This window comes from Plecotus auritus, assembly GCF_963455305.1.
Source record: "Plecotus auritus genome assembly, chromosome: 1".
In the NCBI taxonomy this organism is placed as follows: domain Eukaryota; kingdom Metazoa; phylum Chordata; class Mammalia; order Chiroptera; family Vespertilionidae; genus Plecotus; species Plecotus auritus.
The window spans coordinates 192,694,711-192,717,116 of record NC_137770.1 but is presented as its reverse complement, the minus strand read 5'-3'; the positions used below and the strand labels follow the sequence as shown (position 1 = coordinate 192,717,116).

Genomic DNA, 22,406 nt, shown 5'->3' with positions numbered 1-22,406 from the left:
ACCCCATGCCCTTACCCCCTGCCACTGTCTTCATCCATAGGTGTAAGATTTTTGTCCAATCTCTTCCCACACCCCTCACACCCCCGTCCCCCTGAGAATTGTCAGTCCACTCCCTTTCTATGCCCCTGATTCTATTATATTCACCATTTTATTCTGTTCATCAGATTTTTAATTCACTTGATTTTTAGATTCACTTGTTGGTAGGTATGTATTTGTTGTCATTTTGTTGTTCATAATTTTTATCTTACCTTCTTCTTCCTCTTCTTAAAGAATACCCTTTAGCATTTCATATAATCCTGGTTTGGTGGTGATGAACTCCTTTAGCTTTTTCTTGTCTGTGAAGCTCTTTATCTGACCTTCAATTCTTAATGATAGCTTTGCTGGGTAGAGTAATCTTGGTTGTAGGTTCTTGCTATTCATCACTTTGAATATTTCTTGCCACTCCCTTCTGGCCTGCATAGTTTCTGTTGAGAAATCAGCTGACAGTCATATGGGTACTCCCTTGTAGGTAACTGTTTTTCTCTTGCTGCTTTCAAGATTCTCTCTTTGTCTTTTGCCCTTGGCATTTTAATTATGATGTGTCCTGGTGTGGTCCTCTTTGGATTCCTCTTGTTTGGGGTTCTCTGCGCTTCCTGGACTTGTAAGTCTATTTCTTTCACCAGGTAGGGAAAGTTTTCTGTCATTATTTCTTCAAATAGGTTTTCAATATTTTGCTCTCTCTCTTCCTGGCACCCCAATAATTCTGATGTTGGTACACTTAAAGTTGTCCCAGAGGCTCCTTACACTATCTTCATATTTTTGGATTCTTTTTTCTTTTTGTTTTTCTGGTTGGGTGTTTTTTGTTTCCTCATATTTCAGATCTTTGGTTTGATTCTTGGGGTCCTTTGATCTACAGTTGAATTTCTGTATATTATTCTTTTTTTCAGACAGTGTATGCTTAATTTCTGACTGGTCTTTTTCCATTTTTTTGGCTTTCTCATTAAGGTCCTTGAAGGTCTCACTAAGCTCCTTGGAGGTCTCTCATCAAGTTTCTCGGCGGTTTTTAGAAGATTCTTGAGTAACCTTATAAATGTGGTTTTGAACTCTATGTCCAGTAGTTTGCTTTCCTCCACTTCTTTCATTCGTGACATGTTTCTTTGTCTCCACATTTTGCTGCTTCCCTGTGTTGATGGAGTGGTTTTCTGTGGTAGGTGACCAGTGGTTCAGCCTATCACCTGAGGTGGACACTCTTGGTGCACCCCTTTGTGGGCTGAGTGCAAAGTCTTGTTGTAGTTAAGCCTTGATTGCTGTTGGTACACTGGGAGGAATTGACCTCCAGGCCAATTGGCTGTGAGGACCTGCTGTGTTTATAATGAAAGAACTGCTGTGCTGGAGACATGCTTATGGGGCAGGACTTGCTCCAGTGGGGCTTTGGTGCTCACTGAGTCTGCCTCTTGAATGTGCCACTTACGGATGTGAGTAGTTGAAATCTGGTGTCGTCTCACACTGACCACTAGATACACTAGCTTCTGGATCTCCAATGGGGTGCAGGTCAGCTACTGTCTGAGGCCACCCAGCAGGAGGTACAGCGAGAACTACAGTTTTCTCCTCTTTGCTTGGGGTTTGGAGGTTTTGGAGCTGTCTGACCAGAGCTGCAGTTTGTTAGGTTAAGCTGCGATAGGGCAGACCATTTATATGCAAAAGCCGCTGGGTGGAGCTTGGGTGGGTTTGTAGATTGTGCGGGGCGGGGTCTCAGGGAGTCACTAGGCTAGGGCGTGGCAAACAGCAATGGCTGCCAGTCAGCCATCTCTGCGTCTCCGCGTTTCCAAGTCCCCATGTCCCGTGCCCCAGCGCAGTAAACAATGATTGCTGCAGGCACCTCTGCAAGAAAGCCACCCTCACTTTCCGACCCAATGGCAGACAGTCCAGCTTCTCCCCGAAGGAATTTGGGTCCCCAGCGTCTCCCCAGAAACTGGAGTTCAGAGTAATCGGGAGCTTGTCTCCCTTTGGGTTGAAAAAAGCAGTGCACCCAGTCGCCCGCCACCAGCCCGATTCACGCGCCTCCGTACCTCAGCTTTTCAGTGCTTGTGCACCCTTCAATGCTGTTTTCTCTTTCCTTCTAGCTGTAGAACTTCCACTCAGCCAGCTTTCCCATGGTTCTGGGTGATAGACATTTTGTCTTTTAGTTGTAGTTTTGAAATTGTTGTGCGAGACAGCAGTTTAGGTGTTTACTTATGCCGCCATCTTGGTTCGGTGTCCTGAGGAGTGATTTTTAGTGAATTAAGATGAAAATCCTTTTGTTGCGATGAGATGTCATAAATATCTCTTTTCTAGAGAGAATTCTCGTTCTCTGAGGTGCTCTTGGCCTTTTTTCTTTCTTTTTGACTTTCATCTTGAGACCACGGTGACGTATTTGGACCCACTGGAATGGATCATCAAGTTTAAATTTAAACTTGAACTTAAATTTCCTCTATTCTATGAGTCGGATTCTCATCTCAATTTTTTAGAGTAGCAGCCGTACCAATTGATTACTCCACCCCATACCACAAGCCCTTCTTTCATGTATTTTTCCATGATCCACAGAAATCTGGACAAATAGAAGGTGAATGATAAGGTAAAGCAAGGACTAAAATATATTTTCAAGCAAAAAACAGACCTTTGGAGAAGACAACAGAACAAATGGGGGAGAGTGATATTCAAGCAGAAGTGAGAATAATTATAATATTCACCATAGATTACCTATTATGTGCCAGGCAAGGGGCTAAGCACTTCATAGCCATTGATCATACTTTTCACAATGACTTCGAAAGGTATATGATATTATTTACAGATATACGTAAGGAAGCTGGCCCTTAAAAAGGTTAAAAACAAAAAACAAAAACTGGCTGAGACTCACTGCTAGTAAATGGTGGAGCCAGACTCCAAGGTGGATTTCCTGCGTCCAGAGCTCATGCCTTTCCTTTACACGCGGCTACATGGGTTTTAGAACTAGACCCACTGGGTCTCAATTCCAGCTGTAACACTTACAAGCTACGGAACTTCTCCAACCCTCACTTAATTTCCTCTTCCATAAAATGGTGGTGACAATGGTAGCTTCCCCACAGGATTTTGTGAAAATCAAATGAGATGTTTATTCAAGGATTCAACATCGCAGTTGGCACACAGGAACTGTTCAAATAGATGCCAACTACCGTTATTGTTATGCCAGTCTTGGCAAGGCTGCCCATAACTGCAAACATTACATATGGGTAATCAGTGGACTGGACCAGCTAACGATGTGCCATTTGGCCAACTGTCTTTGGACCCCTCTCTCTCATAATGGCATTTCCCATGCACCTCATTCCTGCCACTGGCACAAGGAGGAAACAAGGCACCGCTGAAGGCAAAAATGGCATAACGCCAAATCAGGAAACTGCACCCAGCTGAAAGGTTTTGGTTCAGGCCAATGGAATCAGGAAGAAAGGAAAGAAGAGCGGAGGTCTGAGACCACTGTGGAGCTAGTCTCCTGAAGGACACATTCAATACACCGTGGGAGGCAGGAAGAGTGCCGCTGAAGGAAAAATAAATTACTTGGGGATTGGAATGGAAGCTTTTGCTCACATTACTGTGCGAAGAAGGATTCCCACAGAAGAGCAAAGGATTTAGGGTTGGGAAGAATTTAATCAGTTTCTCCAGCTCATTTTAACCTAAAAGAGAAGGATTTAATTTCCAAGTCTTAAATGGGCACCAGAATTTAGATAAAGTCAAACTGGGGGAAGAGAAAAGATAAGGAGAAGGACCACCCACTGTCCAGAAGCCAGAAGGAAAACACCAGCCTGTGGAAGAATTGACCAGGCCCACATTTGAGGGCTGATATAACTCAGCAAGCACAGGATGTGGTGGAGGGAGTGGGTGAGAAGACATAAAAATGAACCTTATTTCCACCCTTGGTTTTTTTAAATATGTTTTTATTTATTTCAGTGAGAGTAAGGGAGGAGAGATAGAAACATCAATGATGAGAGAGATTCATTGATCAGCTGCCTCCTTCATGCCCCCTACTGGGGATTGAGCCCACAACCATGGCATTTGCCCTGACTGGGAATCAACCTGTGACCTCCTGGTTCATAGGTCGATGCTCAACCACTGAGCCACACTGGCTGGGCCTTTATACTTTGTTTTGGGTTTTGTTTGTTTTTTGGGGTGTGTGTGTGTGTGTGTGTGTGTGTGTGTGTGTGTGTATCAGCAGATGAAGACATCAAATTCAGCTGTGTTTATTTCTACTTTGCCAGGCCAAGGATTTTAAATTTAACTTGAAATAATCGATAGGCAACAGCCTTTATTTTTAACACCTGCCTGGCTGAGATTGACCACATCTGCTGCAATTCCTGAGCTACATGGGCAAAATGTTGCAAAGCATCTTTCCTATTCGAGCAAAGTGGAATTTAAAAACATGTCATTAAATCTGAAGATGTTTGGATATAGTATCTAGTATGAATCCCATTATTGAAAATGCCAGACAACTGACTCTGAGGCCCAAGAAACAGTGCAAGTGAATTTACAGAGGTTACTGGAAGAAGAAATCCAAATGTGAAGCTACGAACTGTAGCTTCGATATGCTAAAGTTGTCATTGGACTGCAGACCTGAGCTGAATTGCCTTCCTAAATAAATATAAAACATGCTTAGGGATATAAAACCTAAAGTTGTTTCAAACGGACAACCCCCAAACCAGGGTAAGGTTAAAATCGACAATTTTAAGCAGCACATGAGGCAGTTCATTAATGACTGCTAGAGCATATCTTAACATCACAGCTGTCCTTTAATTGTCGGAGGACTTAGAGTGGTTTCGATATGCTAAAGTTGTCATTGGACTGCAGACCTGAGCTGCGTTAGTGGGCAGCTGGTCACACAGTCAGTGCACAACAATCTTTGGTAAGACAGGCCAGAGGGAGGAGACAGCAGTAGCTTCTGTTTTCATCACCACTGTCATCAATAAGCACTATTCACTACAATATGTGAGTCACTGAAGGACATTGTTCTCCAGAAGCTTAGTCTATTTAAGGAAACAAAACATGTACATAAACACAAAAGTAAATAACAATACAAGCTGTGCCAATGGGAATGTGTCTTTCTTAGAAACTGCTCAGTGTCTTCGTAATACAAAAACATATCCATCATGCTGTGCAGACACCACTAGACTCAGAGAAATAGGCCCAAATGCCAACGGCGTACAATTTCACTCTAATTCCACTCTAAGTCCTCCGACAATTAAAGGACAGCTGTGATGTTAAGATATGCTCTAGCAGTCATTAATGAACTGCCTCATGTGCTGTTTAAAATTGTCGATTTTAACCTTACCCTGGTTTGGGGGTTGTCGGTTTGAAACAACTTTAGGTTTTATATCCCTAAGCATGTTTTATCTTTATTTAGGAAGGCAATGTAAGTATAGTGGCTAAGAGTAAGGACTCTGGAATCAGACTTCCTGGGTTCGAATCTCAGTTCTATACATATTAGCTGTGTAACTGTGGCAAGTTACTTAACTTCCCTAAACCTTGGTTTCCTCATGTGTAAATGGGAATAATAATAGGCTTTACCTCATATACTCATAGTGAAGATTATATAAAATAGTGCATAAATGGGTGGCACATAGATCACAAAAATATTTGCTTTCATTGCTATTATCACTAAGGGGGCTGGGAGCCTGGGTTGGAGTGAGATGCCGCTGGAAGGGGCCGGAGCACTGCATCCAAGGTCTCCCACAGGATGCCTGTGAGACCCACCTCTTCATGCTCTGTGTTTAACAGCAGGTGAGTGCACAGACTAGAGACAAGGAAGAGGCACCTAGTAGCCTGAGGGAGCAACACGGAAGGAACTATCATATCCGACACATCTGCTTAAAAATTACCGGCTCCTCCTGGCCATATGGCTCTGCTGTTTGGAGCATAGTCCCAAATGGTTGTGGGTTTGATCCCTGATCAGGGTGTGTACAGGAGGCAACCAACGGATGTTCTCTCTCACATTGATGTTTCTCTCTCTCTCTCTCTCTCTCTCTCTCTCTCTCTCTCTCTCTCTCTCTCATCAATAAAAACATATCCTCGGGTGAGGATTTTAAAAAAATTAATGGTTCACATACATAGAGAGGATAGAAAGAAATGTGAAATTAGAAGCAAATAAGCACACTTTGTGAAGAACAAGAAGTTGATGGGGACATTGGGTAAGAGTGTTCGTCAAGGCGAATAAAATTCCAGAAAAACATTCTTAAAGGTCCAAGGAAGTCAGGAAGAGCTTTTTGAGTCTCCAGAATACAGCCTTATTCCTGCCTGCCACCAGACCTGCTTGTAGCAAAAAGGTTGTGGGATCAAAGGGCAGTTAATTATGTCTGTTTCCAGAGAAAGACCTGTAGTGAAGAAGAGGAAGCAGGTAAAAGGTTTGGAGGGGGGTGGGGAGGGAGGGTCCAGAAGCCCACTTTACAAGCAGTGTTAAACTCATGTTTAAGGCTCAGGTGCAGTTGTTTGCCAAGGGCTTTGGGGTACAAAGTGCCTCGAAAGCTCTGTAGCAAATATCAGAGAATGTGTCTTCCCCAAGGGTCCCGATGGTAATAAGACATTCACAGAGGGCAGGCTCCAGTCTCTGTCCTGTGCTCTTAGATCTGTCTTCCTTCCTCCCGTCACACTTACACATTCATCTTTATCACTATTTGTCTCCCCACCAGTCTTCACACTTCATGAGAACAGGGGGCAGGTCTGTTTTTGTTTCCCATTGTATCTTACTAGTAAGTGCATAGCAAAGAGCTGTATGAAAAAGCATATAGTAAGCCCACAATAAATATGTGTGGATTAAGTGCATGAGCAGATGAACGAATGTGTGCAGGAGACAGAAGCTTCAAGACTGAATACTTGCATCCTACATTTACATTGGGACTGCTTGTTGGTATTATTTAAATACCTTCTTTCATAGAATTGAGAAAAGCCAGATCCCATGAACACCAGTCAGGGAGATAACTTCCCTATAATGCAATTCTCAAATGTCTGTCTCAAAGCACAAGGGTTAACCAAGTAAATCTTCTGAATGTTTCACCTTCCAAAAGAAAATCAGATAGATGAGCCTAACCAGTATCTTTCAAAAACCATTTAATAGGTTAAAATGCTTTAAACTCTCTCATTAGCCAATACTAACAACTATTTATCATGCTTTTTATCATCGAGATTGCTTAATAGAAAAACCATGAAAAGTATTGTGTATCTATGTGTATATGTGTACATGTACATATACGCACATACTTATATACACACCCATGAACATACATACACACCTCCCCTCTCCTGGGGGTAGTCAGAGCCAGAAAAGCCTTGCCTGTTGGCTCATTCAGTTATAACCTGGCTCTGCAATTCACCTGCTGGCAGCTACTTGTATTGCTTGCCTGGAACTTTCTTTCCACAGGCAAATACATAAGACTGTGAGCCGTGCCCTGCTGAAAGTACATTTAAACATTGCTGATCCACCCTGGCCGGTGTTACTCTGTGGTTACAGCTCAGCCCATGAACCAAAGTGTCGTGTGTTGGATTCCCAGTCAAGGGCACATACCTGGTTGCAGGTTCAATCCCTGGCCCCAGTCTGGGTGCATGTGAGAAGCAACCAATCAGTGTGAGACACATCAGTGTTTCCCTCTTTCTCACCCCTTCTCTACTTCCCTTTTACTCTCTTCAAGAAAGTCAATGGATTCCTTCCTTTTTACCGCAGCATAGCATTCCGTTGTGTAGATGTACCACTGTCTTTTAATCCACTCATCTGCTGATGGGCACTTACTTAGGCAGTTTCCAAATCTTAGCTATGGTGAATTGTGCTGCTATGAACATAGGGGTGCATTTATCCTTTCTGATTGGTGTTTCTGGTTTCTTGGGATATATTCCTAGAAGCGGGATCACTGGGTCAAATGGGAGTTCCATTTTTAGTTTTTTGAGGAAACTCCATACTGTTCTCCACAGTGGCTGCACCAGTCTGCATTCCCACCAGCAGTGCACGAGGGTTCCTTTTTCTCCGCATCCTCACCAGCACTTCTCGTTTGTTGATTTGTTGATGATAGTCATTCTGACAGGTGTGAGATGGTATCTCATTGTCATTTTGATTTGCATCTCTCGGATAATTAGTGACTTTGAGCATGTTTGCATATGCCTCTTGGTCTTCCTTATGTCCTCTTCCGAAAAGTATCTATTTAGGTCTGTTTCCCATTTTTTAATTGGGTTGTTTATCTTTCTTTTGTTAAGTTGTATGAGTTCCCTGTGAAGGAATTATTACCATTTGCAACAACATGGATGGAACTGGAGAGCATTATGCTAAGCGAAATAAGCCAGTCAGAGAAAGATAAATATCACATGATCTCACTCATTTGTGGAATACAATGAACAACATAAACTGATGAACAAAAACAGATCCAGAGATAGAGAAGCATTGATCAGACTGTCAAACCTCAGAGAGAAGGTAGGGGAGGGCGGGGGTAAGGGGAGAGATCACCCAAAAGACTTGTATGCATGCATATAAGCCTAACCAATGGACACAGACACCAGGGGGGTGAGGGCATGAGTCGGGGGAGGGGGGGAATGGGGAGATAAGAACATATATGTAACACCTTAATCAATAAAGAAAAAAAGGTCAATGGCGGTGCATGGCTGCGTTTGAATGGCCCTGAGTGGGGCTTGGCCAGGGAGCCCGGGGACTCTCTAGGCTTCTGGCGCAGTTGGTCAGTGCCAGGGTTGGACTGAGGCACCACGGTACCAGGGGGCGCAGGTATTTAAGAGATTATGGCATCTGAAACCCACAATGTTAAAAAACGGAACTTTTTTTTTTGGAACTTTTATAATAATAATATTGAGGATCATTCCATTGACCACCCTAGAACAAGGATTTCTAATTTCACTAATAAGAACATGAAGGAGGTTAAGAAATCTCCAAAACAATTGGCTGCTTACATAAATAGAACAGTTGGACACGTTGTGAATAAGGTGATCTACCACAGAAAGAACATTCATTATCCTCTTCCAAATCCTTGCTTTAAAAAGAAACAGTCCCCTAGAAGTGGGGGCTGTGACATGGCAAATAAAGAAAATGAACTGGCCTGCGCAGGCCACCCGCCTGAAAAATTACACCATGATAGTCCAACATATTTGCTCAACTCCAGTGATTCCGATTCTTCACAGACAGAAAGCGCATCATCACAATACAGTGGGGTTTTCCTGAGGTTTCTGAGGATCATGAAACAATGGCACAAGTTTTGTTCAGCAGGAGTTTGAGATTGAATGTAGCTTTAACTTTCTAGAAAAAGAGACGTATAAGTGAACTTGTCACTTATTTGATGAGGATAGAAGACCTTGGAATGGTGCCTTCCGGTGCTTAGCAATAGTTTACAGGAGAAAAACAATACATCTCACTTGGCTGCTGTGTAGATTTGTTGCCTCTTGTAAAGTCACTACTTAAAAGCAAATTTGAAGAATATGTAATAGTTGGTTTAAACTGGCTTCAAGCAGTCATAAAAAGGTGGAACTATCACCCAAAACGGAAATTATAAATGATAGAAATATTCAGATTTTAAAACAACAAGTAAGCGGATTGTGGGAACAAGTAGCCCTAGCTGGTTTGGATCAGTGGATAAAGCATCGTCGGCCTGAGGACTGCAGGGTCCCGGGTTCGATTTCGGTCAAGAGCATATGCCTGGGTTGTGGGCTTGATCCCCAGCAGGGGGCATGCAAGAGGCAGCCGACCAATGATTCTCTCTCATCATTAATGTTTCTGTCTCTCTCTCCCTCTCCCTTCCTCTCTGAAATCAATGGAAGTATATATTTAAAAAAAGAAAAGAAAACCATCTTACTTTGGTTCCAGGATATACTGGTAATATAGCTAAGGATGTAGATGCTTATTTATTACAGTTGCATTGAATGGCACTGAATCTACTAAAGAGCATTTGGTTATTCAAAACATCCCTGGACTATATGATTTTCAAACAACTCTCATTGGAGAACTGTGAACTGTGGGAGAAATCAAAACCTTTTCTTTTAAAGCCACGTATGAAACCACTAACGAAACCCTAACAATCTATTTCACATTGAAGTGGAAAAATGTCCGAAAGGAGCAGCTTCAACTTTAATAAGGTGAAAGTGCACTATGAAGATTGCTCACCTTTGCTGCTTTTGGGATTTATATGGTTACTTGGCAACATTGTTGAAGAACGACTGGATCTTAATGCAACCCTTCATAAGAATATACTCTATACTATGTGAAAAAATAAGACAAAACTTATTACTAGGAAAAGCAAAGACCAATCATCAGTACTTTTTTTAAGACTGTGTTTTATAAGAAAACCCTCAAATGTGTGCAACTATTTTCTTATGTTGAAAGACTTTGAAAGTTTAAAACATCATGGCAAATAATCAATACTAAATGTTCTTTGTCCACACCGAGATACTGTGTAAACAAAAGGCCTTAATTATTAATAAGCCAATGCATATGATACCAAGACCTGTTTTAAAAATAAAGTAAAAACAACCATGCTTCTGGCATGAAAGTTATGGAATTGAATCAGGAGTTTCCATTCATGTGCGATGTTGTTAAAACTTATTCCACACCATCTTTAAAACTTGAGAATATTTTTAATATCTCTGAAATATTTTTTTGCCAGAATCATCATGTCATGTATGTGTGTGTTATTCCTATATAAAAGAGATGAATATGTATTTGTATGCGTGCTTAGCTGGAAATGTTCATAGAGTTGGCTAATTTATATTTACTTTCTATTGTATATAGATTTCTAGTATTTTCAGTTCTGTATCATTTAAGCTTCATTTGAGTAAATTTACTAAATATTCAAAAAAAGTCAATGGAAAAAATATCCTTGGGTGAGGATTAACCAAAAAACAAAACAAAATACATTGCTAATCCATGCCAGCACTTTCTCTCAGAGTCTAGACACCACCCCTGAATCAATTAAATCAATTAAAGCTGGAATACAAGATGCAACGTCTTTGCGTCCTTGGCCTGGGGGTATACATTCTAAAGTATTTCAATTCTCTTTTCCATGATCCATAGTAAAAAGGGCATTTGCACGTAGTACACACACAAGGTTTCACTAAACACTATCAGCTCTTACTTGTGTGACGTGTTTTGATTTTTTATTCTCTTCTATTTCATTTTTTGTATGCTACCTGCAATCTAGTGCTTCTATAACCTATATGAAATATGGGTTGCAGCCTGCAATTTGAAAAATCATGTAATACAGGAGCACCTTTGCAAACTCCAACTTTTAAGGTCACGGCAAACAGGAGGAGCCTGCTCAGTTGGACAGAGCACTGGGCTCATGGCACTATGGCCAGAGGCTCATTGAAACTACGAAGAAAGAACCTTTACTTATGGAGGGGAGGGGATTAAAACCATGGAGAGAGAGAAATATATTTTCTCTAGATGAGAAAATATATTTATTAGAAAACCATTTTTCTCCCCTTAACCACAAATCAGCGGAATCCCTGAAAATAGGACAGTGACTAAGTCCTGGATTGTGGATTTTAGCAAGAAATCCTGCTCTGTTGGGAACCTATTCTAAAGCAAAAGAAGTCCCCATGATTATGTGGGCAGAAGAATCACTACCACAAGGCTTGAAGTGTTTAATTTTAATTAAATGTAATTTTAAAGCAGGAGAATTTTTTCACGTATGGGAAATCTGTCATTCTACAAAGATGAGAAAAGGCAGTAAGACGTAGGTAGCATCTCTCTACGGCTGACCTTGACTTTAACATTCATATGTAATCGTGCAGCAATCAGGCAGACACTATGACGACAGTGTCTGTGGCTCACAGCAAGGCTGGGGTGGGGAGAGGTGGGAAGGAGAGAGCCTTTTAAAAGCAGCCAGCTGAAATGTTCTGACCAAGAAAGGCATAATTTTACTTCTGCTCCTAAGTTCAGATGATTCGAAGCCCTGGGTAAACCAAAAGCTGTCACTATAATTCAAGAATAATTGGAGCAGATGGCTACTTAGCACAGGAAACGATCGCACTGAGGACACGAAATCTTCCAGCGTTGGAGCTGCTTTGGGAACGAGATTTCCACCTCCTTCAATCCCAGCTCAGTAAAATGTGGCCCTCTTCTCATCTCCTCACCAGAACTGGGCCTGGAGAAGCCTAGACATTTGTCACTCTTTGATTTCCCCAAACCTAAGATTCATTTAACATACACTGAGTGGCCAGATTATTATGATCTCTGAACGCATAATAATCTGGCCACTCAGTGTATATCCTATATAATAAAAGGCCAATATGCAAATTGTCCCCTCGACCAGGAGTTCGACCAGCAGGCAGGCTGGACAACCGCCCATGTCCCCTCCCCCTGGCCAGGCTGGCCAGACCCCACCCATGCACAAATTCATGCACTGGGCCACACACACATATACACACACACACACACACACACACACACACACACACACACACTGAGTGGCCAGATTATTATGTGTTCAGAGATCATAATAATCTGGCCACTCAGTGTATATCCTATATAATAAAAGGCCAATATGTAAATTGTCCCCTCGACCAGGAGTTCGACCAGCAGGCAGGCTGGACAACTGCCCATGTCCCCTCCCCTGGCCAGGCTGGCCGGACCCCACCCATGCACGAATTCATGCACTGAATATGCATATATATATTCATGCATATATATATATACACACACACACACACTGAGTGGCCAGATTATTATGTGTTCAGAGATCATAATAATCTGGCCACTCAGTGTAGGATATTCACCCTATGAGCGCCCATACATTTACACATTCTCCTTCATAGTCCTTCTCTCTCTCTCTCTCTCTCTCTCTCTCTCTCTCTCTCTCTCTCTCTCTCTCTCTCTTTCTCTCTCTCTCTCTCATACACACACACACACACACACACACACACACACACACACACACACACACGCGCGCGCGCGCGCGCGCGCACACACACACATTTCCTTTGTCCATCCTAAATAAACCTACTTCAATGTTGGAAACAGATGCAAATTGAACCCTACCCACCAACTACTGAATCACACTTCCCAAATGATGAAAGGGAGCTCATCCCCACTACCACCAAACTATGTCTCTTTTGCCCAGCTGGTGTGGCTCAGTGGTTGAGCACCGACCTATGAACCAGGAGGTCATGGTTTGATTCCCAGTCGAGAACATGCAGGCTTGATCCCCAGTAGGGGGCATGCAGGAGGCAGCTGATTAATGATTTTCTCTCATCACTGATGTTTCTCTCTCTCCCTCTCCCTTCCTCTCTGAAATCAATAAAAAATATATTTAAAAAAAATATATATATATCTTTTTCACTTATTCCCCTCCCTCTTCCTGACAAAAATAAATAAATAATTAAGAAACCCTATATAGCCCTAGCCGGTTTGGCTCAGTGGATAGAGCGTCGGCCTGCGGACTGAAGAGTCCCGGGTTCGATTCCAGTCAAGGGCATGTACCTTGGTTGCGGGCACATCCCTAGTAGGGGGTGTGCAGGAGGCAGCTAATTGATGTTTCTCCCATCAATGTTTCTAACTCTCTATCCCTCTCCCTTCCTCTCTGTAAAATATCAATAAAATACATATATTTTTTTAAAGAAAAGAAACCCTATATACTATCAGGACTGCAATGACCATCCAGGCCGTTGCTGCTCAGAGTGAGGTCGGAACACCAGCACCAGCCTGGCCAGGAGCCTGCTAGAGGGACAGAACCTCCACCCCACTGGAACGTGTGGAATTGGATCTGAGTTAAACAAGGTCCCACGTGATTCATGTGAATGCTCCAACTCGAGAGACCCGGGTCTAAGCAGCGCTTCTCAGCCCTTTTTGCATAGGGCAGTGGTCAGCAAACCATAGCTCTAGAGCCACATGCGGCTCTTTGGCCCCTTGAGTGTGGCTCTTCCACAAAATACCACGTGCAAACACGCACGTACAGTGCGATTGAAACTTCATGGCCCATGCGCAGAAGTCAGTTTTCGGCCTAGGAGAGTCTATTTTGAAGAAGTGGCGTTAGAACACTCAAGGGGCCAAAGAGCTGCATGTGGCTCACGAGCCGCGGTTTGCCGACCACTGGCATAGGGGACTCATCCAGGGAGCTTTGAAAGCTACCCAAGCCAGGCCTCCCTCACCTGTGAGCCAAGTAATCAGGAAGCTCTGGCTGCTGGCATGGTTCCAGGCTCCCAGTGACTCTGTCCGGCAGCCAGAGTTGAGTAGCACTGCTCCTGTCCAACTCTCCCCTTTTCATAGACGGAGGCATAGGATTGCAGAGCGGCCACGTGACTTACCCAGGGTCACAGAGCAAGCCAGTGGTAGGGGTGACCCCACAGAGCGAGGTGCCCTAGGGCTCCCCAAGAGGATGGACTCCAGTGGAGGGAATGTCTGTTTCCTGCTCCCTCAGGAGCCTGGCTCTCCTTGGGCAGAGTGACAGGCGGAGAAGGCTATGTTCATAGAGGGTCACCCATCTCACACCTTTTTTTGAGCCCTCCTTTACTCTCCAAAAAATCATTTCATTTGGCCTGGAGTATAGCTTTAGAAAACTATGTAACCATTTCTGTTTGACCCACCAAATGTATTTGCCAGTCCCCTTCTCAGCTGTCTTCCTCTCCCTCTCCCTACTCCTGTTTAGTGGGAAAGCAGCCGGCACATCCCACCCAGAAAGAAACCACCAAGAAAATCCAGCTCAGAAGTATTAAAAGACAAGACAGATTGATTCCATTTCCTTGAACCCTGGGAAAATGCTTACATTGGAGGCTGGCCTGGGCCTGCCAGCAGCAACAACAAAAAAGCAACGCTGCTACCAGCTGTTAGAGGAAGGCACAAGTGGTTTCGAGATTTGCCCGGGCTTTGCAGAGATGGCTTATGAGAAGTCCAAATGTCAAAGTCTCCTTGATCCCTAGGGTCCTCTCACGACAATGCAGCTCCTGTCAAGCACAGACCAGCCTGAAAAATGAGACCTGAGAATGGGGGTGGGGTGAGGAATCTATTCAGACTTGAATTCCCATCACATAAAAGGCTTTTATGTGATGGATAACTTATCTCCTAGTTATGCAGGAGTAAGAAGTGCAAAATGGAAGGGAGGCAAAAGGACATACGTGGGGAAGTCAGAATAACAGGAGAAAGAGAAGGAAGAGGAGAAACAAGAACGAGGGTGCAGGGGAAAGAAATGTGTGGTTATTAAAAGGCTCTGCTTTTCACTTCCTGAATTTTGATGTCACAGAGAAGGAGCTGAATCTTCTGAGATAGTTCATATGCAAGGATCAGGACTGAGAAAGATGAGACTGGGGGTCTTTTGTGGAGTAATTGTGGAGTAATCATAGTGTGGAGTAATTGCACTGCCTGACCCCGTGGCTGCCACCGGAGAGGCATGCTGGATGCTCCACAAAGGGAGGGGGGCTCCTCCCAGGCTCCATGCCAGACCCACTTTTATAGAAAATGGGACTGAAGCTCCCAGAAGCCAGCACTCCTCACCCCACAGCTGGAGGGAAACGTGCTCTGTGCATCTATTTACAATTTCTATTCAGGCAACTGTCACGTTTTGGAATGGAGTCTGCCAAGAGAGATCATTTCAGCTCCTCTCCTGTTTTCAGGTTCCCTCTTCTGCGGAAGCGTGGCATCAACTAAGCTCCAGGAAGCAATTTAGAAAGTGGGGTTGGTGAAAGGGGAGAACCCATGCCAATCTACAAACCTGCAAACCCTGGGAGGAAGCTTTTATTTTTAACACTGGGATCTGTGAGGCTGACCTATATTTCACTTCTGATATTGACAGAAATGACAAGCCTCGAAGGGCAGGACACAGAACTGAGAGGAGGCCCTTCAAAGGCTTTGCCCAGAGGAGCAATTGCAGTAAGACACCAAACCCCTACCATGGACAGAGACAGGGACTCAAACAAGGTGCTGGAGGGTCTGAGTAAGGGGAGCACTCAGACAGATGGGAAAGGGGTGGGGAAGGGGTTAGAACCTGATCTTAGCTTTACCTTCAGATCTCGAAATTAGCCCACAGGCAGACAGAACCCTACAACTAATAAGAAAAATATGGGTGGAGGTGGGGGGCAGATTAAAGGCCCAGGAAAGGAGAGAGTGGGTGTTGAATTTCCAGATTTCAGTGGGAAAACCTGTCCCACACATCAGAATCCCTCAGTCAAACAGACAAAATGAGGCAATATAAACAATGCGATCAAGGACTTCATAACACCGTCAGATATGTTTTTTTAATGTACTATCTCAACTGCTATTTTATTTCTCCTACTCATTTCTCAAAGACTAACACTGTAAATCATATTTGTCTGGCCAGCCTTCTGATGACAAGTCTTCAAATGTGTAATACCATGTTAAATTTAATTTTATGCCTGAAACACTAGAGATTGGCACAGCTATGTATCTTTGTGTTGCTGCTGTGCAGGGTTTTTTTTTTTTCAAACCTTCACATTTTAATCTGCCATCCAGTCAGTGAACTGGAAACAGAGAGGAATCACTTCAGATTATGAGCGATTTTAGACCTGCACCACCAACCTTTTTTTCTCCTTTATCAACCTGCTATCTACAGGTAAAGCAGTGTAATGATTTAGTGCGGGTGCAGAAGCCCGTGGCTCAGTGACAGGAGGTTCCGGGAGAACACAGGCCTGAGCTGGATTCCTCCACTGGCTGTTCCACAGCCACCTCACACTACACACTATAACGCAGAGCCAACATCTTTCTTCGCTCCTGTCCAGAATCCACGGCCAGGGCACCATCATCCGCGTGGTCATGGGCACTGGAGGCAGAGGTGGTGGTGGGCTCACTCCACGCCCTCCCCTGTCCCCGGGCTCATTCAGACAGGTGCAGCTCGGTGACGAAGAGAGGAGGCCACAGAGCCAGGCTACCTGAGGTGAGTCCCAGTTTGTCACTTGCTAGCCATGAGAGTGCCCTTGGGCCAAGTCACTTAGCCTCTCTGTGCCTCAAGCTCCTCATCTGGAAAGCCTCTTATGGTTTCTGTGGACATAAATGAGTTATAGTATGCCATACATCTAGAACTATACCTGGAACATATTAAGTGCTCAGTGTTGGCTAAGATTTCTTGTTCGTCAACCCCACATCCACTCGGCTGTCAGGACCTTTAAATTCAAAATCCTCTCCAACCCCTTCTCTTTCCTACTTGGTAGCCCTCACCATCTCTCACCTGGACTAACACATCTCCCTCCTTGGTCTCCTCCTCTGTGCTTGTCTGTACTCTCTGCATCTTCATTTTCAGCCACTCCTGTCCTCTCTCCTTTCCTTTTACCACGGTTACACCAAGCTGCTGTTCATCCCCCCAGCTTGATGTCTCAGCCTCCGTGCCCTTGTCTGTGTGATTCCTCCAAGGAAAAGATCCCAATTTAGTCATTATTTCCTTCAGACAGCCCTCCCAGAACCCGGTTCCAGACAAACTCCTCATTCTGAGCTCCCAGAGCCCTGTGCATTTCTCTTGTCCCACGTCACCAAGTCATAGCCATTCTCTGGAGCTTGAGGGTGGGACTCATTCCAAGCACCTTCATACCCCAGCATGGGTATAAAGTCCAAATCGATGACTATGGTGCCACTGAAGAGCGTGGGCTCTGGAGTCACAATCCTGGGCACATATCCTGGCCCTAGTGTTTTACTGCCCAGCTGATCTGCATCAAGTCACTAGCCTTGTAGAACCTCATCTGTAAAATGGGGATAGAGGCAGTACCTCTGCCACAGAGGTATTGTGAAGAATGAACAAAATTAACACATCATCTTTAGCTTGATGCCTGGCACATATATAAACTTCAGGGCCTGAGGAAAGTCCTGACAAACAAAATGCAAATTGAAAAAAGAAAATATGGGTATGAGGTTCAAACACTTTTATGGACAGAACTCAATAGTGGATATGCCAAGACAACCTTGAGTATAATGTTCATTTGCCTGCTTCTGAGATTTCAAAAAAGTAAACAAGGAAATAGTTGAATTGGCTGGTACTTGTGCCCCATTCCCAAGGAGCAAGTGCAGACATTCTGGAGGCTTCTGGAGGATGAGAGTGAGTCCAGAGCGAGCTGTTCACCCTGCAGAAGCCAAGGAGTGGAGGGAGAGGGGGCCACCATAACCCCGGACCCTCTGCCAGTCGCTACAGGAGACCAACTCCCCAGAAGTAAGCTCTGCCAGAACTCTTTCTAACAACAGGTATCGCTACCCACTTGGCCAGAGGACCTGCTTGACTAACCCCTGCTTCCACGCCTTTCTGGCCTCTCAGCCCCAGCAGAATCAGCAGCTGGTGATGGCAACTCGAAATGATTCTCTGCCCTTCATGCCCAGAATTTGAATGAAAACCCTCTTGGCTCATTAAAATTCTATATAAGCTTGTAAATCCGGCCAAACACCATCACAAGTACATACTGATTTTTTTTTTTTCTTTAACTGACCTCCTTGTCCAGTAGGGCCTATCCAGAGGCACCACTACTTTTATTTATCTATTTATTTTAATGTCATTTTTTTGAGAGAGAGGGAGACAGAGAGAGATGTGAGAGAGAAACATCGATCGGTTGCCTTCTGTATACTTCCCCACTGGGGATCAAAGCCACAACCCGGGCGTGTGCCCCGATTGGGAACCGAACCCACCACCTCTCAGTGCATGGGACAACGCTCAGCCAACTGAGCCACTCTGGCTGAGACGCCACACTTCCAGTAATGAGAATCCTCAGAAAAACAAATGAGCTGGGCAAGATGGACATACACCTATGCGGCTGCTTCTCTGATGGAACTGAGAGCCAGTCAGCCACAATTCAACTTCTGACTGAGGCTCCGTATCAGAAACACTGATTTCGACAGCATGCAAGGGAGGGATATGACTAAGACAGTGTGGCCTGGAGCAGCGGTGGGATGGGCCCCACAGGCTCCTGATTTGAAAGACTTCAGAGTCACTGACCCGCTGCATTAGTTTGCTCTGACGGCCATAACAGAGGACCACAGACTGCGTGGCTTAAACAGAAGTTAGTACTGTCTACGTTGTGGAGGCTGGAAGCCTGACATCCAGGCATCAGCAGGGTTGGTTCCTGATGAGGGCAGAGGTCGGCTGTTCCAGGCCTGTCCCTAGCTTCAGGTTTGCAGGCAATCTCTGCCATTCTTTAGCTCACAGAAGCATCACTCCCATCCCCACCTTCACCTCCACATGGTATTCTCCCTGTGTGCGTATCTATGTCCACATTTCCTCTTTACAAGGACACCTTAATACTTCATTTTAATTTTATTGTCTTGTAAAGACCCTGTCCCAAATGCAATCGTATTCGGACATACTGAGGGTTAGGACTTCAACATGTGAATTTGTGAGGGATGCAAATCAACCTATGACAACCACTCTCTCTTCAGAGACTATGTGACACCAGTAAGCAAGCCTTGGGTCCGTGTGGCGGGATTTGGGTGTTGTGGCTGGGACACGGGCCCTGTGAAGGTAGGCCTGGAGCAGCAAATAGACTACTGCTCGTTGGGTCGCGATGGTTCCATCGGCATTCGAGCAAACGTGTTGAGAAGAACCAGCAAGTGCAGAGCCCAGAAAAGGAGGCTGACAGGTTGGCTCCATGGAGAGGGAGCCCTGGCGAGCACAAACCACACAGGGTCGGCATGCCTGGCGTCAGCTGTCACCGCTACAGAGATGCCTGCCCGGTGAGACACAAGCACATCCCCTCGCGATCATGAGGCACATGCTGAAGTTTGGGCTCATTATGCAGTCTGACCTGACCCCACACCCAGCTCCCCACTGACACCTCCCACTGCTGTCTAATGAGACTGCCAGTCAGTCACCTCGTGCTTCCTGACAGCACACAGGCCTCCCAGGGGGGTCCAGTCAGAACTCGTTTCTCCTTTTTTCCACACCCCTACCCCCAGCACTTTCCTCAAACTGTCTTTTCCTACTTAGCCCAATTCTGCTTCCATGAGGAGGGAATGTCATCCATTCTGTTCACTCCTGCATTCCAAGGGTAGCACCTGGTGAGTAGGGAAGGGTCTCAACACATACCTTTGAATGCTGGAATGAACGCTATCCATCCTTTCCCCCCCACCTCCCCACCACACACACACACACACTAGACAGGCAGTTCCTCGAGAGCAGGGAGTAAGCCTTATTCATTTCTGTTTAGTTCCTGCCCTAGGACAGGGGTCCCTCCATAGGAATGAATCGAATAAATGGATGCTTTCCACTTAGATGTCCTGCCTACCTCAAACTGAACTCTGAAGTCAGATAACCCTTAACTTATCATATTACTTCTCAAACAAGCCCCCTTTCAACAGTCAGCTCAAGAAGATCTCTTATAAAGATACCACCTCTCTTGACTCGTCCCCAGAATTGGCCCCTCCTTCCTGTGAGCCTCTGATTGTACTTTATACATGTTTGTATCGCAGTATCTACAATCACCCTTGTCTTCTCCTACTAGGCTATGAGCTACTTAAGGGCAAGGATTTTCCCCTTATCTTCCTGATTAACATAGGGCTTGGTAGCATCATTTCTTTTAAAGATATAAATAAACTCCTTTCCTACGGACCCAAGTTCAAACCTTACACTCTCCTTTGCCACCTTTGTTAGGTCTTATCAGTTACAGTCTATGCTTCTTAGTATCGCTAAGGTCCATCCATCCATTCCATCCATTCATCCTTTTCTTTCCATTCCCTCAACCTCCATCCTTACCCCATCCAGTCTTCCTGGCTCTTTCTTCCCTCCTTCAAACCATCCTTACAAGGCTGCCAGATTAAGAATCCTACAGCATTACTTTGCAAAACAAAAACATAAACAAACAGCAGCTCTCTTGCTCTAAAACCTTTGACAGTCCCTCACTGTCTACATGACAAAGTCTAAACTCCCTGCATGCCCTGCCGAATCCTGATAACATGAGCCCCTGACTCTCCCTAGTCAATGTCATTAACCTTCTTTTCAAATGTCTACTCCTTTCCCCTGAGCAACTGCCCACACTCACTCCTGTCTTGGTACTTCTGGCACTTTCCTCGATTATTGGTTTTCAAGATCCTCCCTGTTACCCAAGTCCGGCCCTCATTCACGCCCAGTTCAAGTCCCACCCCCTCCATGACCCTCTCCCTGATCACCCCAGCCCTGGAAGAAAGGCTGCCCTTTTGAATTCCTATGGAGCTTGTTGCCTGCACCATTAATTTGTATTAGCATTTATTCTTGCCATGCCAACGCTTATCGCTCCACCCCGACTGCACGCCTCCGAGGGCAGAACCGGTGCCTGGTTTTGTTCCTTTTCATAACCTCAACACCTAACACAGTGCCCTAAGCACACGTGCACACACAACAAGGGTGTGGATGAAAAGAAGCCCCTGGCCATTTGGACGATTTGCAATATGAGCCTCTATCGCTACAGATCTATCACAGAAATGTAAGCAATTGACATTCATTGTGGCCGGCACCCATTTCACCAGCTTGATGGATGCTTCTGGCAGAATTCAGTGCTAGGTGCTCTATAAATATTTTATCAAATGAATGAATTACAGGTTAGCAAATGTCCTCTGGATATCAAAGCCTAGAGGCAAGAAGGAAGGTGCCTCCACCCTTCCCTAAAAATCATGAGACAGGTGACTTTTGACATCCCCCCTAGTGGCGTGAGGTCTGACTCTCAGGAGAATCTTCCTAAGGACCTGATACCTATTCCAAAGTCTGTCTTCTTCCTTCTAAGGCTGGTCTGATTGATTCTGTACTGGGTCCTCTCCCTCTAGTTGACACGAAGATTCTGTCCATACAGAGGGGACAACACTTTATAGCAACTAACAGAGTCAGCTGAGTTGTTGCCATGGAAACACAGTGGTGATTTCAGGAAGCCCATCTGTTTTTAAATTGCTCTATAGACTTGTTCTAACTTTGTTACAGATCATGTAGCTCGGGGCCCCTAAAACCTTCTCTCCCACAGGACCGTTCAGCAGCCTCCTTTTTCTTCTATCCCCAATTTCAAACCTCACACCTTAGGGGCTAAATTGATGAACTAGCACCACAGTCTCCTAACATTCAACCAAGTGGAGCCACAGCTAGCACCTCCCCATGAACTGAAAACCAGTATCACCATGGCAACAAGAGGCAGCTTGTGGGCCGGGCGAGTTGGTGGGCTTCTGGAAGGGTCAGCGTTTTCAATTGGTTCTTCTCCTGCTGACAGAATAAACCACACTGTTTACATGAAGTCTTCCTTTCATTAACTCAGGGTGGGGCAAATGTAGGTTTACAGTTGTGAGTACAGAGTTTATTCTTGTATTATTGCATTATTTTCCATATGAGCACCTGTAAACCTACTTTTGCTCCACCCTGTATATAGTGATACTTCAGTTAACAAAAAAGATCTAGCAAGAGGCACAATTTGTTGTCAGAAACTTCAACAGAAACCATAGAGGCAACACAAGATTCTGGGTATGATTCTCTTCCTCCCCATTCTGTCTTCCCCTACAACTCTCAAGAGGTGAA

The 22,406-nt window shown here is 44.6% G+C and overlaps 1 protein-coding gene and 1 pseudogene across 2 annotated transcripts in view; one reads left to right on the top strand and one right to left on the bottom strand.

Annotated features, from left to right (window-relative positions):
• The window catches only part of SCD5 (stearoyl-CoA desaturase 5), a 156,025-nt gene that overhangs the window by 104,621 nt on the left and 28,998 nt on the right, over nucleotides 1-22,406 (bottom strand). The gene's annotated exons all lie outside the window — the stretch shown is intronic.
• Nucleotides 8,755-9,885, top strand: LOC308251595 (KATNB1-like protein 1; annotated as a pseudogene). The gene is made up of 2 exons: nucleotides 8,755-9,571; nucleotides 9,805-9,885. The product of its transcript is annotated as a KATNB1-like protein 1 (transcript).